This window comes from Pan troglodytes, chromosome 11 (genome assembly GCF_028858775.2).
Source record: "Pan troglodytes isolate AG18354 chromosome 11, NHGRI_mPanTro3-v2.0_pri, whole genome shotgun sequence".
NCBI lineage: Eukaryota > Metazoa > Chordata > Mammalia > Primates > Hominidae > Pan > Pan troglodytes.
In genome coordinates this window covers 98,051,035-98,078,277 of record NC_072409.2, presented here as the reverse complement: position 1 = coordinate 98,078,277, position 27,243 = coordinate 98,051,035, and positions in this window count along the sequence as shown.

Here is a 27,243-nt window from a genome sequence, read left to right as displayed (position 1 = left end):
GTTATCACCATCTGACACTTTTTTATTTTATTTTATTTTTATTTTTTTTAGATGGAGTCTCGCTCTGTCACCCAGGCTGGAGTGCAGTGGCGTGATCTCGGCTCACTGCAAGCTCCGCCACCCGGGGTTCATGCCACTCTCCTGCCTCAGCCTCCTGAGTAGCTGCGACTACAGGCGCCTGCCACTACGCCCGGCTAATTTTTTGTATTTTTAGTACAGACGGGGTTTCACCGTGTTAGCCAGGATGGTCTTGATCTCTTGACCTCATGATCCGCCCACCTTGGCCTTCCACCATCTGACACATTTTAATCTATTTGGCTGTTGTGCTGTTCTCCTCTCTCTACTGGAATGTAAGCTCCATGAGGCCAGGGATTTCTGCTGCTTTGTTCAGTGCTATATCCCCAATGTCTCAGACAGGGCCTGGCACACACAATACACGTTCATTGAATAGATGAATGAATGAATGATATCTCCTTCCATGAGACTAGGTAAGTCAGAAGAGTAGATTTTAAACTACCCCAGGTAAACCAAGCCAGAAACTGGGAATTTACCCTAGGCTCTTTCCTCTCCCCAGCATTCAGTATCACTCAGTTAGTTCTACCTATTCCATGTCTCTGAACTTAGTTCCAGTCTCTCTGGCCTCATTCCCAGTTCAGACCCACATCACCTTTCAAGCCATGGCTCAGTCCCATACCTGTTTTCCGTGACTTAAGTTCATCACCCTCCAAATCATCCTTCCACGGCAGCCAGAGGGTGTTTCCAACACACAAAGCTGCTAATGGCACTCCCTGTGCTTAAAAGATTCCAAAATCTTCCATTTTCCCCAGGGCAAACCCAACCTCTTTTGCATGACATATTTAGATCTTGACAATTTGGCTTCCATGCCTGCAGCCTTATCTGTAGTAGCTTTCCCCTTAAACTCAGAATCTACCTACCCTCTTCCCCGTTCTTCACACCTACACAACCCCCTTCACCCTTCACCACATAACCCCCGCTTCACACAACCCCCTCCCCCTTTACCTGGTTCAAGAACTAGGACATTCTAGACAGACAGCTGGGCATGGACTGGGAGGGGCCATTCTGAGCTGAGAGTCTTCAGGGACTCCAACACAAACAAAAACACACAGCTCCTGCTGCTTCCCACCCCAGCCCCCTCTGGATCCACACAAGGCCCTGTGTTTGCCTTTGCCAATGATGTCATTACAATGTTTCATTGTAATTGTCTCCTGATTAATCTCTCTCCTCCATCAGATTCTAAATTCCTTGTGGACAAGGTCTTCTCATATATTGTTTGTATGCTCAGAGTCTTTAAAGAAGACTAGCACATGGCACACAGGAGGTATCGGTTGAAAAGATGATGAGTGAATATAATTTTAACAAACACATTAATTATATTCACAGAAATTGAAAAGAAAAGCCTATGATCTTTTTAAAATGGAAAATACCCCAAACTGTTTCAAAATAACTCAACTTCTTAATGAAATGATTTTTATGCTTTACATGCAAACTTCTCTGAAATATGCAGTTATTGACAGTATTATTTTGTATTTGTGTACCTACATGCCTTTAGAAATGAATGTTCCTAGGACAGAATGCAGAAAAATACAACTTGAAAGAAATCATCAACATACTGCTCAGGCATTTAATTTTGGTGCTTTGAATACTGACGTGTGTTTGGTGTGTTCTAGTGCAGGTGCAGGGCCTGTGGGGCAGCCCTTTCTCTGGGCCACCTCCTCAGCATTCCTCCTTCCTGCCCTGGGGTTGACGGCACTTAGAGACGGAAGTGGTTGTACAGTCTCCAAGGTCTATTTAATCTTTGGCCCAGTTACTGAATTTGCCAAAAAAGAGGGCAATTAGTTCCAGGTGTGATGCTGGGTCTCTAAAGTGGAACTTCCCTATTGGGAAGCTGGCTCACACCTGCCTGCAAATGGCTCCAACGTCATTACCAAGCCTCTTTCTTGCCTATGGGGTGGGAAGAGAACTCTGTTCACTTGTTTTATTTCAAAGTCAGTGTCCCATATCTCCTACAGAATCAAGCATGCATTTGGTAATGTTCCTTCCACAATCTGAGAATTCAGTGCTATTTAGGCCATACAAGTTACAAGTAAGAAATGACCCTCTGAAATATCTCAAAGCATACTTTTATTGGAAAGAAAAAAAAGACATTTTCCCCTTTTCACTAGTTCAAAAAAGACATCTGTGTTGATGAAACTGGTCTTGCCCTTCACTCATGGTGTGGCTCTTTTTACCCAATGGGTGATTTGTCCCCAGAGAGGATGATGTAACAATTTCTCTCTCCATGAAGGAGCGTAAAGAAAAACTGTGCTGAATTTTACGTACTGTAAAACCCCCTGCTTAATGTTTTCCAGCATTGAATGCTCATCTTATACACCCCTGCCATGTTCCCAATTACAGTGTTCCTTCCTCCAGCCCCTGGGAAAACCAATTTTACTATTAGTTGTACACACTTGTGGATCCATGTTTTCATTCTCAGTCAAGAATCATGGCAAATTCTCAGCAGCTGATGTATATATGGGGAACTAACATTGTTCATTCTTTAAAAAGCTCCCTATGGTATCAGATGTCACACAGAATTCACGGGGGCAGGAAGGCGGCCCCAACTCCCTAAATGCCCGCAGGTCACTCCGTTCATCCCCCAACTCCTGCCAGGCCCTCAGTCCCTGTGGTTTCAACAGAGGCCTGTGACCTCAGACTTGAACTTTGGGGAGGTTGTTCCCACCCAGATATAAAGAACATCTATGAGCAGAACATGAGGATTTGATTAGAAAATGTGTTCAGGAGGTTGAACGGCTATGTACCAAGAAATGTTATCTCATTCTTATGTAGTGTATAAAACCCGTGAACAATTTAGGATTGATTAAGAAATATTGGAATTCTATAGCACAGTACGTGAACTCTTTTCAAAATGGAAACAGAGGAAGTTCCTTATTTATAGTCTGAGAGTCTGACTTAAAAACCAAATGCATTTAAGGGCAGAATCAGGTAGGTGTGGATCTTCTGCTCCATAAAGATCATGATTCTTTAATAGGTACCAATCTTTTATAAATGTTGAGGTGAACTCCAAGGGCCATATCCTTATTGGAGCACTAGTAAAACTATAATAGTTTCATAGCACTAACATGGAAAAATCTAACTATTAAGCCACATTCTTCTATTCTGTCCAATGTATTTAATTTGGGCATCAATTTTTCTAAAATACCCTGAGATCATTGTATGACGTATACTTCTAATAACTTGTAAGCTTTAGGATGGAAGATAAAATAAAAGATAAAACAGTATGTCAACGTTTGTGAGAGCTCCCTTTAAAGAATCCTTGTCTTCGTCTGTTCCTGCTGCTATAACAAAACACTACAGCCTTGGCAATTGATGAAATAATAGAACTCACAGTTAAATAATAGGCTCTCACAGTTTGAAGGGCTGGGACATCCAGAAGGTGCCAGCAGATTCATGTGTGGGAAGATGGCATTTTGTTTCTGTGTCCTCCCGAGAGGATGAATGTTGTGTCCTCCCGAGAGATGAATGCTGTGTCCTCACATGGTACAAGGCAAAAAAAAAAAAAAAAAAAAAAAAAAAAAGAAGCAAAACAGGCCTTTTATAAGGGCACGAATCCCATTCATGAAGGTGGAGCCCTCATGACCTAATCACCATCTAATATTGCATTGAGGATCACTTTCAACATACATTTTGGAGGAACACAAACATTCAAACCAGAGCTGTGCTAAAAAAAGAAATTTTTTTAAGCTTTTAAGATAGCCAATAATGCCGGTGATAATTTACCCAATAAAATATATGAGCTCTTGTTTCAAGATTACATTTATTTAGGAAAGTCAGCATTTGGTGCTTTGTAAACTCCCTTAGATGAATACTAGTCCTAAGTGACAGAATAAGATTCTTTTCCTTGATGTTACTGAGAGATTAAGGGCAGATGACAGACTAAATACCAATGTAGCTCTGAACCCGTGGAAAATGCTGGGAAGACAAGGATCAGAAATGATAGGGAGGGAGTTGCCATGCAATAGTTCTCTCAAAGGCATTAGAAACTTTCACTCATTCAACTCTCGATAAGTAATTGGTGAAATCCCATCTCTATTAAAAATACAAAAATTAGCTGGGCGTGGTGGCAGGTGCCTGTAATCCCAGCTACTCGGGAGGCTGAGGCAGGAGAATCATGTGAACCTGGAAGGCAGAGGTTGCAGTGAGCCGAGATCGCACCACTACACTCCAGCCTGGGTGACAAGAGTGAAACTCTGTCTCAAAATAAATAAATAAATGAATACATAAATAAATACAATAATAATAATTGAGCCAGTAAGCCTTTGATACCGATGTTCAGAAAAGACTTAAAGTCACTGGTAAGATACATCTCAATAGTATTCTCTCTGACAACAACAGAAGTCCTTCAATTAGTGGGGGTTAGTGATTTTGGAAACTTGACCTTCTGGTGATGAATATAAAGGAAAACAGAGAGATCTATGGGAGGTTGCCAATGCTTATGTCACAGCTATATACATTGTGCATATCATATGCATCAGATTCTTTTGGAATGACATGGAACAAATACATTTTAATAAGATACCCAGGCATAATTGAGCAAAGATTTTTCTTTCAAATACAAAATTAACTGTAGGAAAATACTCTTCTCTGATAATATTTCTAAATTCCCGCTTATTTTTAAGCTTTGTTTCCTTGTGAGATTTTTAAAAAATAATATTTCCTATTTTAGCTGAGTCAAATACAACAACAACAATACCACTTGTTTGGGAAATGTGATATTGCTGGGGTGATTCCCTATAGGAATACAGAAAACGTCCCTAGTATTTAAGCTAGAAGATGTGGCATCTGTTGCATATAAGCTCTCCAAAGACAATTTTGTATACCTGTTTTTTGAGCAGATGTTCTCTTCATTTTAAATGGCCCTATGATTAATGTGCCGGTAGAATGCAAAGGTGTTCTCAAAATTTTATACACACCATATGAGTCATCCTGCATGCATTATGCATGTATACCTTTAAATCTCAAGAAAGCCCTAGAAATTGTCTGACTTATCCTGCATTAGTGTACATTTGTTGGTCCAGAAAGATTTCCTCAGTTCAGATCTGTAATACCCTTTAAAAATTCCTACCTGTTTATTAACACGTTTCCTTTTCTCCTTTTGCTGTGTCATTGATTTTCTTCTCTTCATTTAGCCTTCTCTCTGAATGAGGAGCCTGGCTGGCTGTAGTATTTCACTAGCCATAAAGCCTCTTGTTGGCCTGCTTGAATATTCTGCTCGCTCCCCTATCCAATATTTCAGATGCTTCCTCAGCATCCTCTTGGTCTGCAGAGCACTTGGCTGTTGTAGAAGACAAAGTGTGCCTCTCTTTGGGAGGTAAACTGAGAACAGTCTTCCAGCAAATCATGCTCACCCTCAAACTCCTCATCATCAACTGTGAGCATCTCCTTTCCAAAAGCAAAAATAATAGTCTGTAACCTGGCAGGTACACTATCTTCTAGGTTGAGCTCATAGAGTTTTAAAATTCAATGTTAATATGGTAAAACAGTACTTCTGAGTTGTTAAGCAATGGGTTTCCTCCTACCTGCCTTTAAGTAATTTTTTCCCTTTCCCTTGTTTCCATTCAACAACCGTCAGAGAAGAGCTGCAGCAGGATGTAAAACTTTCCTGAGTATGTATTCCAAACACTTAAGCACATTAACAAGATTATGCTGGGTGCCCCTGAGGCAAACCTCAAGAGAGAGGGGGCATCACTCAAGAGCCTCCCATGGTAACTTTATTCTCTGCTTCAAGAAACAGAGCAGGCTTCCTTCCTCCCAGTTGTCCCTAGGGTGTCCCCAAGAATTAGGGTATAGGCTGGAGGCAGAGAGGTGCTATTATCACAGATTTGGAGTTTCCTGGTCTGTGCTCAGGGCTGAGAGCCACAGGGGACTCAGACCTCACGCTGTCATTAGCCAGAGTAGAATCCCAGGGAGCTGTCAAGATACCAGGGAGGAAGTTGCTCCCTGCTGCATTTAGGTACGTGATGCTACAGTCAGCCTTGATGAAATCTGCATGCCTGGAATGAGTAGAAGAGGAGAAAGCCACCAGACTACAGGGGTCCTCTGGACATGAATGAAAGCTGTTGTTTTTTTGTGCTGCTATAACAAAATGCCACAGACTGGGTAATTTGTGAAAAATAGAAATTTAATTCTCAAAATGCTGGAGGCTGGGAAGTCCAAGGTCAAGGTGCTGGCCTTCAGTGTTTGGTGAGAGTTCTCTGCTTCCTCGATGGTGCCTTATTGCTGCATCCTCACATGGCAGAAGAGCAGAAGAGCAGCAAAGGGCTAAATGCTGGATGAAGCCTCTTTTATAAAAGCCCTAATTCCATTCGCAAGGGCTCTGCCTTCATGACTTAATTGCCTCTTAAAGGCCCTATCTCTTAATATTGTCACATTAGCAATTACATTTCAACCCATGAGTTTGGGGGGACCTTCCAATAATAGCAGCTGTGGCAGGACAGCCAACATAGAAGAGTTGAGGATCATGTTCCACCCTCCCACCCAATACAAATAGCTTTCCTATTATGATGGCACACATCTTGAAAATTACGGAGGCCTGAGATGGATATTACATTTTATTAAAAAATGTAACATAGTTTTAGGTTTTTTTGAGTAGTAAATGAAATATAGACTCACTGAATTCATATGTTTGGCATTTTGTTGCAATTTTACAACAGTGGCTTATTTCATTTATAAAACCGATAAATGCTTATAATAATAATAAACAAAGAAGAAAACAACAAATCATAAGAAATACTACCACATAGAGATAACCTATGTTAACAGTTGATGAGCCTCATTCTAGACATATCTCCAGGGATAGTCACAGACAAAAGGATGGAGAGAAGAGAGAGAGAGGGAGAGGATTTTATTGAAAGAGCATCATACTACATATGCTATATTTAAATAAAAAAGATTACACTTCATTTTACTTGAATTTAATATTTAATACAGGAAAAAAACACTGAACCAAAATTAAGGAATTTGCTGTGCCTCACATAATTACTTCTTGATCAGAAGAAATACTAGTTTCTATAAGAATCTTTGAAAATTAAGAGGGAAAAATATTAGGAGGCTAAAATCATTGTATATGTTTATAAAAATACCTTTGGACTTTATTATTGATTCCCTGATTGAAATTATGAGATTAGTATTTTTGCACTTCCTCTCCCATACCCTCCCTCAAGTCCCCATATTTCATTAAAGTCCCATCTGAATGACTTTGGGCTTGGCCATGTTGCTTACTTTGGCCAATGGATTGTGACTAGATGTAATGTTTGCCTCTTAAGCAAAAGGTTTTTCTGTGAGCATGTGCTTTGGTGTGGGACCTCTTAGTTTAGCCCTCCATGGTGAAAACAGCATGTTCTAAAGAGGGACTCCTCATTCAGTCTGGATTCAGCAAGGAGAAAATATGTGGCGTTGAACCCAACAGAATCACAGCTGATTCACTGCCCTTATCTAATGTGTGAGCAAGATAAAAATGTTTGTTATTATAAGTCAGTAGAATATAAGTTTTGTTTGTTATAGCATCCAAAGTAGGAACTTAAAAAAAACTTTATGTATTTATATTCCGTCCTATAAACACAGTTTCTTCAATTGTTTAGTCTTAGTTTTATAATTAAATGGATTTAGTGTTGAACACCAATGCCTCTACTATGACTTCTCCATTTATTTTGATTTATCGCTTGATTAGCTAGATTTCATCATCCAAGTAGACTTTTCCAGAAGGGTTCATGGTTGCTGTGTTTTGAGTTTTTCAGATTTGTGAATACCTTCTTGCAGCCCTTCTCTACTTGAAGACCAACTTGGCTGTGCATAGTATTCTTGTATTATAATTTTTTCACCTTAGAGTTTTGACAGCATTAAAAGAAATAGAACAATAGTTAAATAATGCTTATTGAAAAATTCAAACGCCAGGCTGATACTTTTTTCCCGTAATACATAATTTTTCCTTTTGCCTGAATACCTCACACATACTTCATTTGTTTGTTTGGATTTCGGTAAGTAAATGAGGATATGTCTCTACACGGATCATTATAGATCCATTTTTTAGGCTTTTTCTATCTCTAGATTGTTTTATTTCATGGAAATTTTTCTTTATTATGGCTCTGAATATTTTCTTCTGTTTAATTTATTAGATTCTCTACTTCAAGGACTCTAAGTTATCTATATAGTCAATCATTTGAGTTTTTTATTTTTTAAAATTGTGATAAAATAAACATGACAAAAAACCATTCTGTCCATTTTTTAGTGTACAGTCCGGTGGCATTAAGTATATTCACACTGTTGTGCAACCATAGCCACCACCCATTTCCAGAACTCATTTTATTTTGCAAAACTGAAACTCTCTACCCATTAAACAACTGCCCATTCCTTCTTCCACCTACCCTAGCAACCGCCATTTTACTGTCTATGAATTTAACTACTTTAGGTAACTCATATAAGTGGGATCAGACAATACTTGTCCTTTTATGACTAGCTTATTTCACTTAATATAATGTTTTCAAGGTTCATCTACTGTTGTATGTGTGAGAATTTCATTCCTTTTTAAGGCTTATATTCCGTTGTCTATATATCACCACATTTTGTTTATCCTTTTATCTGTCAGTGGGCACTTGGGTTGCTTCTGTCTTTTGGCTATTGTGAATAATGCTGCTATAAACATGGGTACACCAATATAGTTTCCACCTCCAATTCTTTTGGGTATATACCCAGAAGTAGAATTGCTGGATCATATTTAATTTTTTGAGGAACTGCCATACCATTGTCCACAGTGGCTGCACAATTTTACATTCCAACCAACATTGCATGAAGATTCTAATTTCTCCATATCCTCACCTATACTTGTCTTCTGTTTTTTGTTTTTGTTTTAATAATAGCTACCTAATGGGTATGAAGTGGCAGATCATTTCTTGATCTATTCTCTCTATATATACCATCTCTTCTCTATTTGCTATAATCACTTTGTCATTCTCATCTATATACACTGTGATAAATTCAAGCCTTCTTTCAAGTTAATGAATCCAGACATATCTATTTTGTTTGTTGCTATTACTCCTTAGATATGGCATACTCTTGTTTTGGTAATCAATTAGTTTCCTAGTTTTGCAGTGTGTATTTTCAACTCATTCTGTAGTTTTATTATCCTCATATATTGAATTAAGATATTTTTAAAATGTTATATCTTAAAGCATTTCCAAGGAGTATCATTCTGTTTTTTGGCACAGGTTTTCCTTGAGACTAGGTTCATATCTGTCTTTTGCCTGTTATGTTGCTTTGTGTCGTTTTCTTTTCCTTTTTTTTTTTCTCATAAGTTTGTATAGTTGCCATTCCTCTTCTCTTCTTGTTTATATTTAATGTACAACATAGGTAGCTCTAACCAGTCTTCTCTTTGCTCTGAGAGCTTATGACCACACACTTCTTGCCACCCTTTTGTCATTTTCTAAGCCTACTTCTCTTCCTCTCTCAGCTGCAGTTTGAGGATAAGTTTAGATTTCTGTCCACTTTTCTGTAAGGATTAGGGAAAGCAAAAGAGATTATCTGGGGGCTGAATACAATCTTTGTCATGGGATGTGAATTCTCTGGCTTTTTTGTTTTTGTATTTTTAATTCTCTGTTAGGAGGCCCCACTTCTGCAGAAATACACTCCACTCCTATGATTTTGGGCTGTTCCCCAACCAGCTCAGAGCCCAGGCAGCATTTCCGGCCTCAGCCTTGGATCCTTCAGGCATGTACAGCCTTCTACCCGTTAACACTTTTCCATGACTTTTCCCTGAGCTGCCCACTCTCTCCCACAGGCTGCTTCTTTCAAATTAGGAGGTATTTCTAAGAAACACAGAATTTTGTCAGTTCTTCTTTCTTTACTATTATTTCTAGAAGGGTGGGGTTAGAAAGCAAGCCACAAAGGAATCTTTTGTTGTTTTTCTCTCACTGACATTTTCTTAACATTTATGTTATGAAGTTTAATCCTTTTGCCTTTTTTGGCTGTTTTTGATTATTGGTTTATAAATTTTTAATGCATTTTGTTAGGTACCAGAAGGAAAATATTTTGTAATCAGGATTTGTTCTGCTATTTTACCTGAAATCCAATATATTTTTAAAATTCCTTCCGCAGGGCCATGGAGAGTGTCACCTGCCCTCTAAAGAGAAACAAAGATTGTGATTCTTTAGCATGGAAGGGATATTTGTTAGAATTTGTATCAGCTATACCGACCTTACGTTTTTCACTTACTGTGAATTCCAGAGAAACTTATAACTTCTTCACTAATAGATCGCAAGAGGGCCTTAACTTTTTCATTTAGAATGCTGACCTCTTAGGCTTGAATGTTCATTTTGAGAGGGGCTTTTCCCCTCCCTGAATCCTGGACTTGTATTGAAGGGCTGAGTTGAAGAGAAGGTCAAGTCAGGAGGAAATGTGGCCTAAGGGGTTGGAGTAGTTAGGGCCATTATTTTGCTGGCTGAGGAATGGAGTAGCTGCCCCCAGGATGCTGACCAGCAGGAGAGGGGCTCCTGGGGAATGAGGTGGGCTCCAGCTTGTGAGGGGGTGGGAACAAGCTAGATTCTCTGCTGGCCTAGGTTCTGTTTAACTCCCTACCTGCCTTCTCTTTGTCTCACATCGCCTCTGCTGCTTTTGTTCCCTGCTCTTCTGCTTTTCCAGTCCTGCCTCTGTCCAGGTCCGACTCCACAAGAACTTTGAACATAGCGATGGACAATGCAAAACTAGAATCACTCTTCTTTGAACATAATTGCATCATTCCCTTCCTAAGTCAGTCTCTTCCCACATTTATCAATTACTTTAACTACTTGACAGGCCTTGTCTTAGTCTCTTAAATGATTTGTGATGATGGGCTCTATGTGACAGTCAAACAAGAACATAATGCTTTAGACTCACATTTCTGTTCAAACAGAAGCACCTATTCACTTACAACTAGAATATCACCAGTGTCAAAGAGCACAAAAATGTTCACATTGTTCCAGGAAGAAATGTTACAAATCTTTTCTGATATGTGTATGTGTGTGTGTGTGTGTGTATATATATATCGTACTATATCTGGGTGATTGATCCAATACTGGGGCTTTGCAGTACCTAGTATGTTTGAATTATTTGCATCTTTTGAGATCATAAATAACTAAATTATGGACATGTTGGAAAAGGTCCAGAGGCCTCAAAATTCAGAGAGAACCATGGGAAAGGCAGCAATTCCAGCTCCCACATGGCTTGCTCTGCTGCCTCTGGCCAGGGCTTGCCGAGTAGATGCCCATCAGATCTGGGCTACTGGATTGCCTTTCAGAGTCCCCCTTCATCATTCACTTGATTGCAGTTTGAGCCTCTCCCCTGGATGACCTGGGTAACCACACAGGCAATATTGAGTTAGTTTTTCCTTTTAAAAATTGATATTGCCAAGAACTTGAATTTCAGTGGCATTCTTGCCTCTCTGCAGTTGGGGGTGAGGGGTCCCTGATTGGTGCTCAGGGCCAATAACGATAAGGGCTTTGGGCGTTTTGCCACTTACCTGTCCTCTGAGCTTCCTGAGAATTCTCTTGGGCAGATCTGGTGGGCTGGTCAGGTGTTCATGGACTATCCAGTCGCACAACACCATTTTGTCTCTAAGGCTTCTTTCTCCTAAAAGGTAGTTTTGTGTCGTGCAGGTACGATCAACATGATCATGACTCTGAGTTTACGGTTCCTGAAAAAAATTCCACACCTTCATGGTATCATCAGTAAGTGAGTAGCTCATCCCCCCATGGGGAATATTTTTAAGCACATTCATTTTATTTTAGGGGATGGAGGTGGGATAATATCAAGACCCATACTCTCTGATTCTAATAATAATGTTATCGTGATAAAATAACCCCATGAGTAGGATGTATAAGGATTAATTTAAAATAATGTATGCAAAGTGCATAGCATAGTTCCTGACACGTAGTAAGTGTTCAGTAATAAAAATCAACAAGGGTTCTTGGAAAGTCACTCTAATAGATGCATGTGTTTGTGTGCTTACATACAGTTATTAGTTATTTTAACCGCTTGAACAAGTTAGCCAACATCAAACATATGTGGGAGATTTCCTAAACCAACAATTTAGGCTTGCATCTTTCATAATTCATAGGAAATAAATACTGTAACATTTTATATGGGACAAACTATATACAACTATATTGTATGTTATAACATGTATTATATTGCATTATTACATAGTCATATGTTGAATAAAATATGTCATATATTAGTATATACAAGCTGCATTTACTAATCATTGTAAATATCATAGCTTATTTGTGGAGCTCTGTCTGTATGCCAGGTATTACACAAAGAACTTTACAAATGTGATCTCATTTAATCCTCCATCAAACTTTTCCATGTAGGTACCCCCTGTTATTTTTGCTTTATGGATGAAGCAATTAGTTGTATGTGTTTGTGTGTGTGTCCACAGTGTATGTTTGTGCATGTGTTGTGGTGCCTTAAGGATCATTCCTGTGCTCACAGAACTTCCAAGAGGACAAGCCAGGATTTGAGCCTAACTGTGTTGGAGTCCAAAATCAGTGTTCTGATTCTGTAAGCACCATTTTTTCTTCTCACTAGCTACTTATTTGCTGGGCTATTCCACAGGCTGCCACCCACAAACTCTTCATCCCTCCAAAGAGCTTTGATGTTGACTGCAATCCTAAGTGTATATTCATTATTTACTCCTCTCAACAACTCTGCAAGGTAATAGACTAATTTTACTAATATCCTCATTTTACAGTTGAAAAAACAGAGGCTCAGAGAGATTAAATCACACAGCTCTTAAGTGGCAAAACCAGAATTGGCCATGAGTCTGATTTCAAAGTCCTTCATCCTCTTTCCACTTCACCACACCTATGCCCACACAACTACCACCCACCCACCAACTTGGAAACCTCTCCTCTGTGCAGGGTAGCCAACCAGGGTGAGGCTACCTCAATAGCTCCAGCCTCCTGATCGTGAATGTCATGGAGTTTAATTGAAGGGGAAAAGGACCAACCAATGAGTCAGTGGCTTGGCTCTCCTGGGAAGCCTGCTTTTGACCCTCTGCTCCAGCCCAGCCCTATTAAAATGATGAGCCCTGACAGCCTCACAGCTGGAGGTATGGCCAGCCTGCCAGTGGTCTGATTGATGATATTTGTTACGGTCTTACCACTGGGTGTTATTGTTTTAGCACTTCATCCATTTCCCTTTAGATGGCTGGTGGTGGAGATTTTCATCAATGTCTTTTGATTAATCTCAAATAAAGAGGAAGCTAGCAAACACCAAACATGTTTGGAAGAATTTCAACCCCAATTAAGTGTGTACTGTAGCATGATTTGATTTGTGGGAGTCGCACAACAAGGAATTCAGAATAAACATATCTAACATGAAACCAGGGACTAAATTTAGGTGCTTAACACATGGAGTGTGTCATTATCCAGCCATTATCCAGCTTGTGCTCGCTGACTCTCCAGATGTTCATCGACATCCCAAAAGTTTTTCCACATCGACCATGAAAGTGGGACTCACCATGTGGGCTCTCCGTTTACTTGCTAAGAGAGTTTTAAGGAGGTCTGCTGTCTATTCCTTGATAAAACTGGGCAGTTTTAGTGCAAAATAAGTTCCCCATTGCTGTATCCCCTCATTTCCACTTGGGTCTGGGGAAACACACACAGTCTTGGTCTTGATGCACCTGAGGCTCACTAGTTAGAGAAGTATGTGTCAATTCTAGGGTCCTGCTTACGTTCCAAGTTGTTTCTTTACATTCTACCTCCCCCACCGTGAGCCACTCATGTAACATTCACCAAAAGGAAATTGCAAACTCAGCAGCTACTGAAGAGTTCATTTTTCCCCCCAATCAGTTCCACTGAACAACTAAGCATTTTTGGAGAGGTCATAGCACCATCAGTATTCTTTTAGACCTCTCTATTGTATATTCAACAAATAGCTATTGAACACCTATTACATAATACTGTCTTACGCTAATTTAATTTTTGCTCAGTGTCAATTTTTTCTTAATTTCTAATACAGGTTGAAATTCTGCTATTCAATGTTTAGTTTCATGGCAGTTTCTGTCTTACCTACTTACCATTCATTTTCTATTACTTGGTGCTTTAGCATTTTAGCCTATTTTCAATGAGTTTTTTGTTCCTCTAGGTCTTTTCCTTCTGGGTACTATAGTAAATTGTCTTCCAATTTTGGTTAATCTTGTAAATCTAGTGTTAGGGCCTCTTTTAATGGTCTGGTATTTTAATAGTTCTTATGTTAAGTTTTTTTTTTTTTCTTTTTTCTTTTTTGAAATGGAGCCTCGCTCTGTCACCAGGCTGGAGTGCAGTGGCACGATCTCGGCTCACTGCAACCTCCGCCTCCTGGGTTCAAGTGATTCTCCTGCCTCAGCCTCTCAAGTAGCTGGGATTACAGGTGCCTGCCACCACGCCCAGCTAATTTTTGTATTTTTAGTAGAGACGGGGGTTTCACCATGTTGGCCAGGATGGTCTCGATCTCTTGACCTCATGATCCGCACGCCTCGGCTTCCCAAAGTGCTGGGATTTCAGGCGTGAGCCACCACGCCCAGCCATGTTAAGTATTTTCTCCACTCTTTTCTTATTTTTAAAGAAGGAGGGATACAATGTTTTTCAAAGACAAAGTTTGTTTGTCTTTGATCTTCTTTGGATGAGCAACTGAACAGTGTGTTAGCACACACAGCTTCCAGACCCATTCTCAAACTCTAGGCTGGGAAATCTCAAGGGCTCCTGTTAGTTGGACACACCTCACTCCCATCTCCTGACGCTGACCCTGGTGGAAGTCTTAGAAGACTGTAATCCTCAGCATGTACTGCTTCCAAGATGGCTTCTGAGAAGGAACCCTGCTTATTGTGTTTTACTTTAGGGGATTGTACCTTCCATCCACCTTCTTGGAATTCCCATCTCTGACTAGATACAGAAAAGAGAGATCTGGGCAGGAATGAAGGATGGATTAAAGGATGGCACCAGGCCTCAAAGTGTATCACCCACCTAGAGAGAGGCCCTCCGGATCCAGTTAGTATCTATGTTGGATTTCTGAGCCAGGGCTTGGATTTTGAGAGGGCGCAGGGACTTTTTATCTACTTCCTGTCTGTGTTGGGGGTGAGAGGGAGAAGCTAACTCTTATTTTGAGTGGTCATAGCACAAGGGATCTTGGATCATGCTTTTAATCCCATTTTTCCAGTCTTGCAGTTAATGAAAATTGATCCTGGATTCTGAAAATAGATTACTTAGTTCCTGTTTTGGTGGTGGCATAAGTTTTCAATTTTTTTGTGTGTCTTTATAAGTATTTTGTTAGATTTTAGGGAAATATTGAGTGATTAAGTGCCTCTAAGCCAGATGCCATTTTAAACCTAACTTTCTCTCAGTCTTTATTTCTTAAAAGTAAAAAGGCTTTTAGTTAAAAATATGGTTATGTTGATATCATTGTAGATAACGCATCATGTACATGACAGGAAAGAAAGGTCTATTCAGCTGGGACTCATTCTCTAAGGCAGAGAGATGGCTTATAAAGTTTCATGGAACAAAAGTCCTCATTGTCTGGAGAGACTGCATTGACAGAAAGACTACATTGATGAAACAATCTGATCTTCTAACCCATTCACCTTATGTGGAGTGATTCTGTAAATTGTAATGATCTAATAGCAGAACTTGGAAACACCTGAATGAAAAAGCCAGGCAACCCCAAGAGCAGATTGTGTTTTCCTTGCTCAAGGGTCAGTTGCTGTGGGACGTTGACCAATTTCCCTGTCTCTCCTGAGGATTTGTGCTGCAGCTCATTTCAGGCATGTGTATTCAGCCCACTATGACTTCATTACCAGGGGACACTTCCCACATGTGGGATGGGAAGAGGAGTGCCTTCCTCTAGTCACAAGGATGTTGACAGAGCTGAGTCTTTGCTGCATGGGAACAGCGTGTGGACAAATGTTTGGCACTGGAACAGGGCTTGGGCTCCAACATTTGAGTTGCTGAAGCCCAACGAAGTCCTGCAGCCAAATCCACAGAGTCCTAGCAGCTTGCTTTACAAAACTTGAATTTAACGAAGTGTCAGTCTAGACTCAGTTTGATGGACTGCTCTGCACACTGGTGATTTCAAGTAAGAGCTAAAGGATGAGTTTGGTTGGGTGGAATAAAAAGATATTTGGAAGTTTGTTTGCTCCTGTTGTTCTTCTCTTTTGCCAGAAGTCAAGGACTGTAAGCCTGGTTCATTGTGTTTTAGTAGAATAGCATGGATGGCTGGCTAAGAGGCAGGATCGAATTTAAAAAACCGAAATATCTTTAAAATTCTTTTTTTGCTGAGGCTACATATTGATTTTTAAATGCATTAAAGTAATTAGGTGTTGGGGCTGGACTAATAAGAAGTTGGTGGTAGTGTATCTGCTCACTGATACTCCATCATCTACGTAGCTCTCAGTAGAGAATTGCATATGTGAGGATGCTAATTAGTCCTTCTCAGGGTTGGCATTGAGATTGTGTGGCCAATGATTGAAATGATGATCTCACAGAAATCATTTGTAGGAGCTAGAAAATGTGTATGCCTGTTTCTGTGTGCGTGTGCAGATTCTAAAAGTACAGCGTGCTCTCATTCACTCTGGTTGTCAACATTGTGGGCTGCCTAAGTGCTTTTTATCTTCCTGTATTTTTTCTGTCTTATATCCATTTTACTTCCCTGCTCCACATAGAGAACGAGGAAGAGAAGGAAAAGCCTACAATCAAATCAGATTCTTGAGCTTATCTCTGGTGAATACCATCTCACCAAGAGCTAAATCTGCAAATGGTATTTAGCCTCCTGCTATCTTCCTGGAGGCTGAGCCTTATGCTGATAGGAGAGAAAAAGATCAGGCCAAAAATCCTGTCTTGTCTACATTGTCCCTGATTTCAGGCAACTGGACTACTTTGGGTTGATTCTGGAATTTCCCCTGATGTCATATGAGTTTCTTTGGTGACACTTAGACTCTTGATTGGTCTCAAAATCTTGAGGTCATGCTTGACGAATGAGTACAAGTTGGGGTTTTCTGTGGTAACAACCTCAAAATCTCAACCACTCACCACATGAAACAGTTTTCATGGTTCAGCAAGTCAGCTGCAGCTCTGTTGGCTTGATTGGGATCAGCTGGAGTTGCTGCTGGACTATAGATTGGTTTGATACCTGCTCCATGTGTCTTCTCATCCTATCACCCAGTTGGAGGAACAGCCACAGTATGTCCTTCATGGAGCAGGTTGACCTTGGGAAGGAGGGCAGAAGGTTGGGATAAGTGAGAAAAATGCCCTTCTTAGAAGCTTCTGCTCAGAACTGGCACTCTGACATTTCCATTCACAGTCCGTTGGTCAAAGTAACTAATTCACAAGTCCAAGGTCAATGGGGTGAAGCTGTATACTCTGCTTACTAGAAAGTATAGACATGTTACATGAAAATGGGTAAAGGTGTGCTTCCCTATTATAGGGACAGAGCAAAGATTTGAAAAAAAGAAAATCCTATCCGACCACACTAACTATATAATGACCTGAAAAAAGGTTCACCATAACACACACCTATTTTTACTACATATTCTTAGTTCCAAGGTAGTATAATAGGTAACATAATCACAGAAGAGTGCCTGTCTCAATGATGGCCTCATTTAATTTAATTTTCCTAGAAAACTGGGAAAGAAAGAATTCTTCCACTTCTCCCCACACCCAATGTCTCCATCTGATCATGTATGCACACTAGAGGACATACTCATTTGAATATAGAAGATTTATTGTTTCTCCTCTTCAAGGGGGTGTGTAGTGGAAATTGCTTGGGATCTGCTTTCATATGCACATGAGTTTCAGTACAACTCAGGAACTAAATAGCTAAGAGGAATTTGGGGCCCTTTATTGCACCTCCCCAGTCTCCACTTATTTATATATAGCATGGGAGACACAGGACCTTCTTCACTGCATTGCTCTGCAGATTAAATGAGATAATCTCTGGAAATGATCTACTATGAGTCTCATAAAAACTAATTTCACTTCTCTTCTCCTAAATCTCATCCTTTATCCAAGATCAACCTTATATTCCAATGTCTCCTCTAAACCACCTTTAGCTTCCTCCATAATTAACTGAGCTTCTTCTCTTCTGAACTTCTGCAGTTCTCTAAGGGAGGGATCCATAATCTGCTCCTGGGTTCATGAATGGATTTCAAAAGCTAATAGACTGCCTTTTTCTCCTCTGGAATCAATATGAAATATTTTGCATATGAACCATATGCATCTTCTGGGGAGAGACTACATAGTATTCATGTGAACTTCAAAGTGGTATCGGATCGAGAATAGGTTCTGAACCATTGAGCAGAGATGAACTATTGACCCTTGTCATATACCACCTTGTATGCTGGGTATTGTTGCATGCCATTAGCTCCCTTTCTTCATCTATATTGTGACTTTCTTGAGGGAATCAAACATATACTCCATGGCTTATGTATATTCTACAACTTGTAGCATACGCTGAACACTTGATGAAAATTCAATATTTGTTAATTACTCAAATAAGGGTTTTAAAAATACCACCATCATAACCACCAAGGTGACTCTAACAAGTGAAACATTTAACAACAATGCTGAAGGAATGTAGAGAAAAAATCACTTGAAACAAAAACAAGCAGAAAACTCTGATGGTAGCAGAATCAGTCTGTCTGCGGACCCCTTCTGGTCCTGGATGAAGGGTGCCAACAGTCCCTTGTACCATGTCCTACAATATGTCCGTGAAACATTGCATCAGATGTGATTATACATATCTCCATGCTGATTAAAACTCATATTCTTACATTTTCTAAGAGAAATGTGGAATACTTTAGTGATTATAAGTATAGCTATAGGTTAGAACTGGAAGAGAAAGGCTGGTAGAGAAGTGACATTTTGACAGAATGTTGGAGTGAAGCAGAGTAAGTCTTGTTAGGGAACTGTGAGCTCTCTTTGCAAGCAGAGCCTCTCCTCATCTATAGATTGATGTTTGGGTCCAAATATAATTTGGAAAAAGGAAGAAAACAACAAATAATGATAAATGAAATTGTTTGTGCTTTTTCATCCTTTCCTAGGAAGCAAAAGAAATGTAGGGTTGAGATCATTAACCTGAATTATAAACCCCACCCAAAAATATTTTCTAGAAAATAAATTTCTAAACATTTAAGAATCTTTAACTTAATTGTAAGAACTGAGCAGGTTTGAAGGAGAAAGAATGGTCAGGAAACTCTACAGAAGATGTAAGCATGTTGACAAAAGTTAGTGAGCAAGCGTGTTGTCAAAAGTCAAGGAGGTTTGTTGGTCCTTTGCCTCCTTATTGGTGATGACTTTCAAGATTCAGATCTTTGATTCCACAAGATTTTCAAAGTGATTTTAGGGGACACATCATCAAGGGCAGCATGGCCATAGAATTCATAAGACACACTCTCTACATAAAAATTCACAAGCATACATATTCTCAAGTCAATCCTCTAACACTTTCGGAGGGCCAGATTCCATATGCCTAGCAACAATTCTATTTTTTTGTGTGTTTTATCCTTCTTCTCAGCTTCCTTGCTAGGCTTTAGGGAATTAGCAGGACTTACCACCAGTTGGATTGCAGAGCTTTTTGGCCCAGAGTGAGGCTTGCTATCATCAGGTATGTAAAATCTTGCCCAGTGTAGTCAGAAGTTAAAATCAAGCCATCATAAACCTGCAGGACTTATGACCCTGAAGGCCCTGGGGGAGTTTCTTGGACGAGACCTCAATGGAACTTTGCCCAAAACCCCAAATGGGAAATATACATGAACTGATTCTGTGCAGTGTGAAGGCTGAGGCAGCAGCAGAATGCTTTTACAGACTGATACAGTGATAGATTAGCACACATTTAATCCTAGGTTGGGGGTTTAGAGGAGTCAGTCTTCGTCAGTCCTTCCTCCCTGTTCGTTAATGTTAATAGTCCGGAGTGCTGGGTTTAATGGTAATGGGCATTTTTCTTTTGTGACACAATTATTCTATATTTAAGCCAATTAGAAAGTCGTTTCATGAAGAGAGGGAGTGCCAGTGGGACACTAGTGTGGCTACAATTTGCTATAGGATTGTAGACTTCTAGTCTAATTGAGGTTGGAGAAATAAAAGGAAATTTTTAAATAGCTATCTGATGACAAAAAAAAATAACATCACGTTTAAAAGTATCTACACATCACTGCCTTTAAGAAAATCTGCTCCCATACAAACGTATAGAACAAATAAATTCAGAGCTATTGTTTATATTACACAAATTCTTTTTTTTTTTTTTGCTAGAGTTTCCATAAAGGATAAGTTTCCTGGTTACATCGAATACATATTTGATTTCCAATAATCCAATAATACCGCTTTTCAGGAACCAACTTATTGTGAAGAGAAATCTACTTTGCAAAATTATTAGAGCAAAAAGATGCCATGTTGAAAAAAGCCTCAAGAAATAAAGACAAAGTTCTTGGCCACAGTTTATGAGAGACAGGGGAATTACAGGCTGTTTTGAGAAAAGCTGAAGAGACAGTCTCCCATGGCGGAGTCTGTCAAGATGTCGTATGCAAATGTCATGATGTATTCTGAGTGTGCAAATAATCTAGCGGCACACTCTAATCAGAAAATACAGACAACACCAAAGCTGTAGGGTTTATCCCTCTTGGTTAGATTCCATATTCAATTCTATATTCCATCAGAGTTTAAGCAAAAAACAAAAACACATTAAATTACAGGTCTCTGAATGAGTATTAGAAACCTCCTTTTGAAAATTTGTCTCGAACAATGGAGAGTTCTTTGCAGTTGGGCACCTCTAAGACATACAACACACCCTTACCTTAACTTCTAGGTATTTTAAATTGTCTGACTTATCATAAGCTCTAAATATCAGCACTTGTAGCTGGAGATTTCTACATCCTATTCCCATGCCAGTGGAAAATGAGAAGTAAATATATTTACATACAGTGGCTCTGCCAGAAGAACTAGAAGCAATGAACCTTTCTCCCAGAGGCACTGGGAAATTGCCCAGGGATTGCTCTAATAGAGGTGGGTTGGCTACATCAAGGCCTGCAATCTACCTGATTTTTTTCTTTTGGGGCTTTTCTTCTCATCTTTGAGAAATGCTCTGGAAGTCATTAAGAAGAATAAAAGGATAACCTAGGATTTGGAACAGTGCTGTTGTTAGACAGACAGTGTGAGTTCAGGGTGGCCTGCTTAGAGTGCAGACTCAGATTTTAGTTCTTGGATGTGTCCAAGATCTCTAATTGCTTGGACTTCTTTGCCCTTTAAGATTTAAGCAACAATGGGTATGAACCCCATGAAAAATATAGTAGTATATCTGGTGTCTTTTCTAACATATCTAGAGGCTCTTGGTGGTGGTGGTGATGTTGGTGGCAGTGAATAGGGGTGTGTGTGTGTGTGTGTCTGGTGTTAGGGCAGGGGACTTTCTCTTGGTGCTCTGACTCTGAATTATCACTTGCAATGAATTCTCTGGGCCATCTTGGCTGTTTCCTCCTGTTCCTTTCCTTCACCATGTCATCCCACTGGGCACAATCCCATCCCCCTTTGTGTCCAATCCTCCCCTGCCTTCCCTCCCTTCCCTTCCCCTCCCTTCCCCTACCCTTCTCTCTCTCTCTCTCTTTCTTTCTCTCTCTCCCACCCCACCTTCTTTCTTTTCTTTAGAGACAGAGTCTCACTCTGTTGCCCACACTAGAGTGCAGTGGCCAGTGGCGTGATCATGGCACACCGTAAACTTAAACTCTTGGGCTTCGGTGATCCTGTAGCCTCAGGCTCCCAAGCAGCTGAGACTGCAGGTGTGTGCAACTACACCTGGCTATTTTAAAAAAAATGTTTTTTGTAGATATGGGGGTCTCACTTTGTTGCCCATGCTGGTCTTGAATTCTTGGACTCAAAGGATCCTCCTGCATTGGCCTCCCAAAGTTCTGGCATTACAGGCATGAGCCACCATGCCCAGCCCTAATCCCTTCTTAACCAAAGTGCACTGACTGTATGGCAGTCTTCACTAACAGTTTGGGACTAGGATTACACAATATAAAAATCTATAATGGAAACTTGACATCTTTCTTCTTACTGTGATAATTCCTGGAACCAGGAATATTTGCTTTGCCATGTTGCTGTTTGTCTCCAACTCATTCATCATTCTTCCTTCTCCTCTCCAGCTCATGTCTCATCCTTCTCCTCTCCAGCTTACACCTCATTCTCCTCCCCTCAAATTCTTATTTATTTTATATAGAGATCAGTTTAGCTAATATTATGTTTCAATTCAAACCTATCTAAGTCTGTCCTTAACTGCATTCCCAAATAAGCCCAAAGATGGTTCTTTCCTTGGAGGAATTCTACTACTTAGCGATAGAAAAGTAATTATGTTCAATGAATTCTCTCTTCTCAGCATCACTGCACACCTATCACTCAATCAGTAAAAGTACATTTTGAACATCTATGGAAGCCAAGACTTCAGAGTCTTTTAAATCTACTTCCTCTGTAGGCATGGCAGAGCAGTGGCCCTTTTTTATTGACCACACCAGCCGTGGAGGTGAAATCATAAAGGCCCTGGGATTTCTCCTCTGCCAATTCTAACCCCATTTTGTGCTAATGAGTAGAAATGGGAAGAACACAGGTTTTCCTTGTCAAGTTCTTTTCTAAAATCTCCCTGTGGTTCCAAGAGACCCCTGCTCCCTGTTTCTTCCACCACGCCACGTATGAAGCTGGGGACCAAGTACTCTGCTAAGAACTGTTGCTGTTCTCATCCCAGTTGAGAACTGATGCTTCCCTGCATTGGGCCAGGCCCAGTGATGACACTTCAATTAGAGCACCACGAAGTGGCTTTAATCCATTCCAAATACCTCTGTTTACACAAACAGCATTCAAAGTCTGTTTCTAGGTCCATTTGTTCCCAAGTCCTTCGTGATTAAAGGTTTAAAACTAGGCATGTAATTTTCTTTTGTGCTAACATATGTTCTTTTGAGCATCTTCTTTTGAAAAAGTAAAACCAGTTTTTCCCATATTGAAGTTCTAATGTAATAGGACCATCTTCTACCTACACCCCACCGCACCTTGCCTCATGATCTCTGCAAGTTATATCCGGAATACTTTAGCAGCTACTGTATCCACACTCATCAACACTCCCTTTGATGCTGTGCAGTCCATCAGAAACACTGAAAAATAAAAGTTTCTGTAGCAGACTTTTACAGTTAAGTTCTCCATCATGCTCCTGGACTTCTCCTGAATTAACATTAGGCTAATAGACTTTTGACATTAAGAGTAAATATTTCATCCTCCACTTTTCTTTGTTTCTTGCTGATTACTGTCCTTTGCTTAGAGATTTTCACCTTGCATGATTTGTTCTTCGTCCTTCAAAATTACTTGTACAGATGAATGGCTCATCCTGGGAATCTGTGGACCTCTGTCGTTTTCTTGGCAATTTGGATTTTTTTCTGCTTTTGAATTTTGTTTCCATGGCCATCAGAACATTTTTAAATAGCACTTTGAAAGTTCTTGGTGCCTTTGTACTTATCAAAAATTAAGCACTTCCAGAAATAAAAGAAACAGAGGCATCACAGTGTGGACTAACAAACGAGAGGACTGTTGAACCTAAAATATGACCAATGACAGCACCTGTGGTAGCAGGCAGAGTTCGTAGTATTTTGCTTTGGGATATCACTTGATGACTGTGAATGTATATATGCTGAGAGTTTGTAGGGAGATGACATCTGTATATCTCTCTTGCTATTGAAGCATTCTTGAGAGGATCCCTAACGGCTGGGTCACTGTGTAACGTCAGTCTGTAATATGTAGTTAGCATTCCTAATTGAACCTCTATTCTGAGATGTACTCATTAATTCTATGCCTTAAGAGCAGCTAGTTTATTTTCCAGGGACCTTTCTCTCAGGTGCTGGCAGAGATTTCTTCTGCCTGTCTTTGTCCAGGAGGCTTCACCTCTGAGACTTAGTGAGGAGTGGAGAGAGGAGGTAAAGAGAGCATTATCAATATTTCTACTGAAGTATCTTTCTTCCAGATGGCAGAGATGCTCTCATGCACATAACTTTCCTAGTGGCCATGCTCATTATTCCAGTGTTCCCCAGAAATATTGCCAGATTAGGTTCTTATCATGATCCTTGCTAGAGTGAATTAATATCAGGACTTGCTAAGTTTTCCCCCTATTTCTCTCTAGACTAGACAGTCCCCAGTGACAAAATAGAATCACTGAAGATTTCACTGAAGATTCAGTAAACTTTTGCTATTCCACTGCCTCTCCATCCCAGGGGAATCACAGAGGGAGTAGGAGTAGAGGAGCTAGATGTAGTCCCAGACCAAACCTTGTCTTGGCCTGCTTGATACACTTATGAACCCATAAGAGTTCTGTTTCACTAATTTTATAGGATTTTGCCCTATAGCTTAACCCAAAAGATGCCAAGACTTTACAATAAATAGTTACCCTGGAAACTCAGGGAAACCCAGGATAAACCCAGAGTATGAAATCATTGTTTAGAATGTCCCTGGCCTGCTCTATCTAATTCTTGGTTAACGCTTTTTGGACGGGCTCTCTGTTGCTGAGGAGGAGGCCTGAAACTGTACATGCTTCATAAACAGATGAGAAGTCAAACTGCTTCAGAGGGGACCCAACCTACAGGCAAAGATCCCTACTTTGAACTTCATCAAAATGCTTTGTTTAGCTTTAATTCCATACCAAATAAAATGCAAACCTATGCCTGTCTCTCCTGTGTACTCTTAGCCCCATACCTGTTAACATCTTTGGTTCTTCAGTTTCACAAGTGTCACATGCACATTTCTTGGACCGATTTTGTTCTGGGAATTATTGCATAGCACCACCTCATATAAAAAACAAGAAAGAACAGTAAGACAGCTGTATGCTCTCATGATCACAATTAGTGTTTCTATGGCATATTTTTCCACCCTTTTACTTTTAACCTATTTGTGTCTTTACATTAAGATTCATGTCTTTAAATAGACAGCATAGAATTGATCTTGCTTTTTTATTCATTATGAAAGTCTCCACCTTATTGTAGTTTACTTCATTCACACTTAAGGTGATTATTGATCTGGTTGCGTTGAAGTCAGCCATCTTGCTGTTTGGTTTTTGTCACATCTGTTCTTTCTTTCTTGTTTTTCCTCATTTTCTGCCTTCTTTTGGATTAATTGAGAATTTTTCATGATTTTATTTTATGACCACTTAACAGGTCATTATCCAGAACTTGTTGATTTAGTTTTTAACAGTTGCTCTAGATTTACAATCTTCCTCTTAAAATTTTTGCTTTCTATCTTAAAATGATACTACACTATTTCATGCTTGAAGAAAGAGCCTTACCACAATATATTTTCATTTCTATTGTCATTACTTTGGCTATTAAGGTCGTACATATTATAAAATCCCTAATACATTTTTCTTATTTTTACTTTAAACATATGTATGTCATTCATTTCACAATACATTTCTACTAGTTTTGCTTTATCTTTAAGTAAAATAAAAATGGAAAAGTTTTAAATATTTATTCAAATACCATTGCTAGAGTGCTCATGCTTTGACTGGAAATGAATTCTATCTGATTTTTCTGTTTGTCTAAAAAAGTCTATATTGCTGCTTATTTTAGGAAGATATTTTTGCTTGATTTGGAATTATAGGTTGATAGGTATTTTTTTCTGTTTTCTTTCCAACTTTTAGCATGTTAAAGATGTTATTCCTTTGTCTTTGGGCTTCATAGTTACTGCCAAGAAATCTATTGTATGTGTTACCCTAGTTCCACTTAAGTAATGCCATCTTTTTTTCTCTGCTTTTAAGATTTTTCTTGTATGCTTCTTCCCCCACCCCGCCCCTCCGACAGAGTCTTGTTCTGTTGCCCAGGCTGGAATGCAGTGGTGTGATCTCGGCTCACTGTAACCTCCACCTCCCAGGTTCAAGCCATTCTCCTGCCTCAGCCTTCTGAGTAGCTGGGACTACAGGTGTGCACCACCACACCCAGCTAATTATTTTTGTATTTTTAGTAGAGATGGGGTTTCACCATGTCAGCCAGGCTAGTCTCTTGACCTCAAGTGATACCTCTGCCTCGGCCTCCTAATGTGCTTGGATTACAGGTGTGAGCCACTGTGTCTGGCCTCTTTCATGACTTTTTAAAAGAAATTTGATTAGTATGTACTGGACCTTGAACTATTTTTTCGTTTTTATTTTGTATATATTTTTCTTTGGGCTCACTGAGCTTTTTGTGTCATCAAATTTGGAACAAATTTCGGCCATTATTTCTCCCAAAATTTGTATTCTTTCATTCCTTCTCCCCTTCTCAGGCTATAAAATACATGTTAGACCCCTTGTTATTATCTCACAAATCAGAGAGATCACTCATTGTTTCAGTCTTTTCCCTACATTTGTGCTTCATTTGGATAATGTGTATTACTGTGTCTTCAGTTTCATTAATCTTTTCCTTTGGAGTGTTTAATCCTTTTCATTTAAGATATTGTTGTTTTTTTTCCTAGATATTTCATTTGGTTTAGTTTTATATTTTCCATTTATATCCTCACTACATTCATGTGTTTTATTAAATATTTGAATGTAGTTAAAATAGTTTTTAATGCCTTTGATTGCAATTTTATCATTTTCATCATTTGCTGATCCATTTCTTTTGAAACATTTTTATCTTAGTTATGAGTTGCATTTTCCTGCTTTGGAATGTTTAATAATATTTTGTTTTATGCTGAAACTTGTGAATATTATGTCACCAACTGTCTGGATTTTGTTGTCACCCTTTAAAGAGTGCTGGCATTGCTTTTGTGGTTCAGTTTGCTGTTCATTTTGACCCTCTTGAGACTTTTTAAAACTTATTAAGGTGATTCTACAGTACCCTACACTTTACGGATATTTAAATCCCCTTCTAAAGTATAGCTTTTCTGGTGTTTCTACTGAGTGCCTGAAGTGGTAAAGACTTTCTGTCTCATCTGGTCAGGAATATAATACCTCCTGTTATTTTTTATTTCTTATATATTTTTCATTGGGTTCATTGAGCTTTTTGTATCATCAAATTTGGAGTAAATTTCAGCCATTATTTCTCCCACAATTTTTATTCTTTCACTCCTGTTCTCCCCCGTCTCAGACTGTAAGTATACATATGTTAGACCCTTTGTTATTATCTCATACATCACAGAGATACATTCATTTTTCATTCATTTTTCAGCTCAGCCCCAG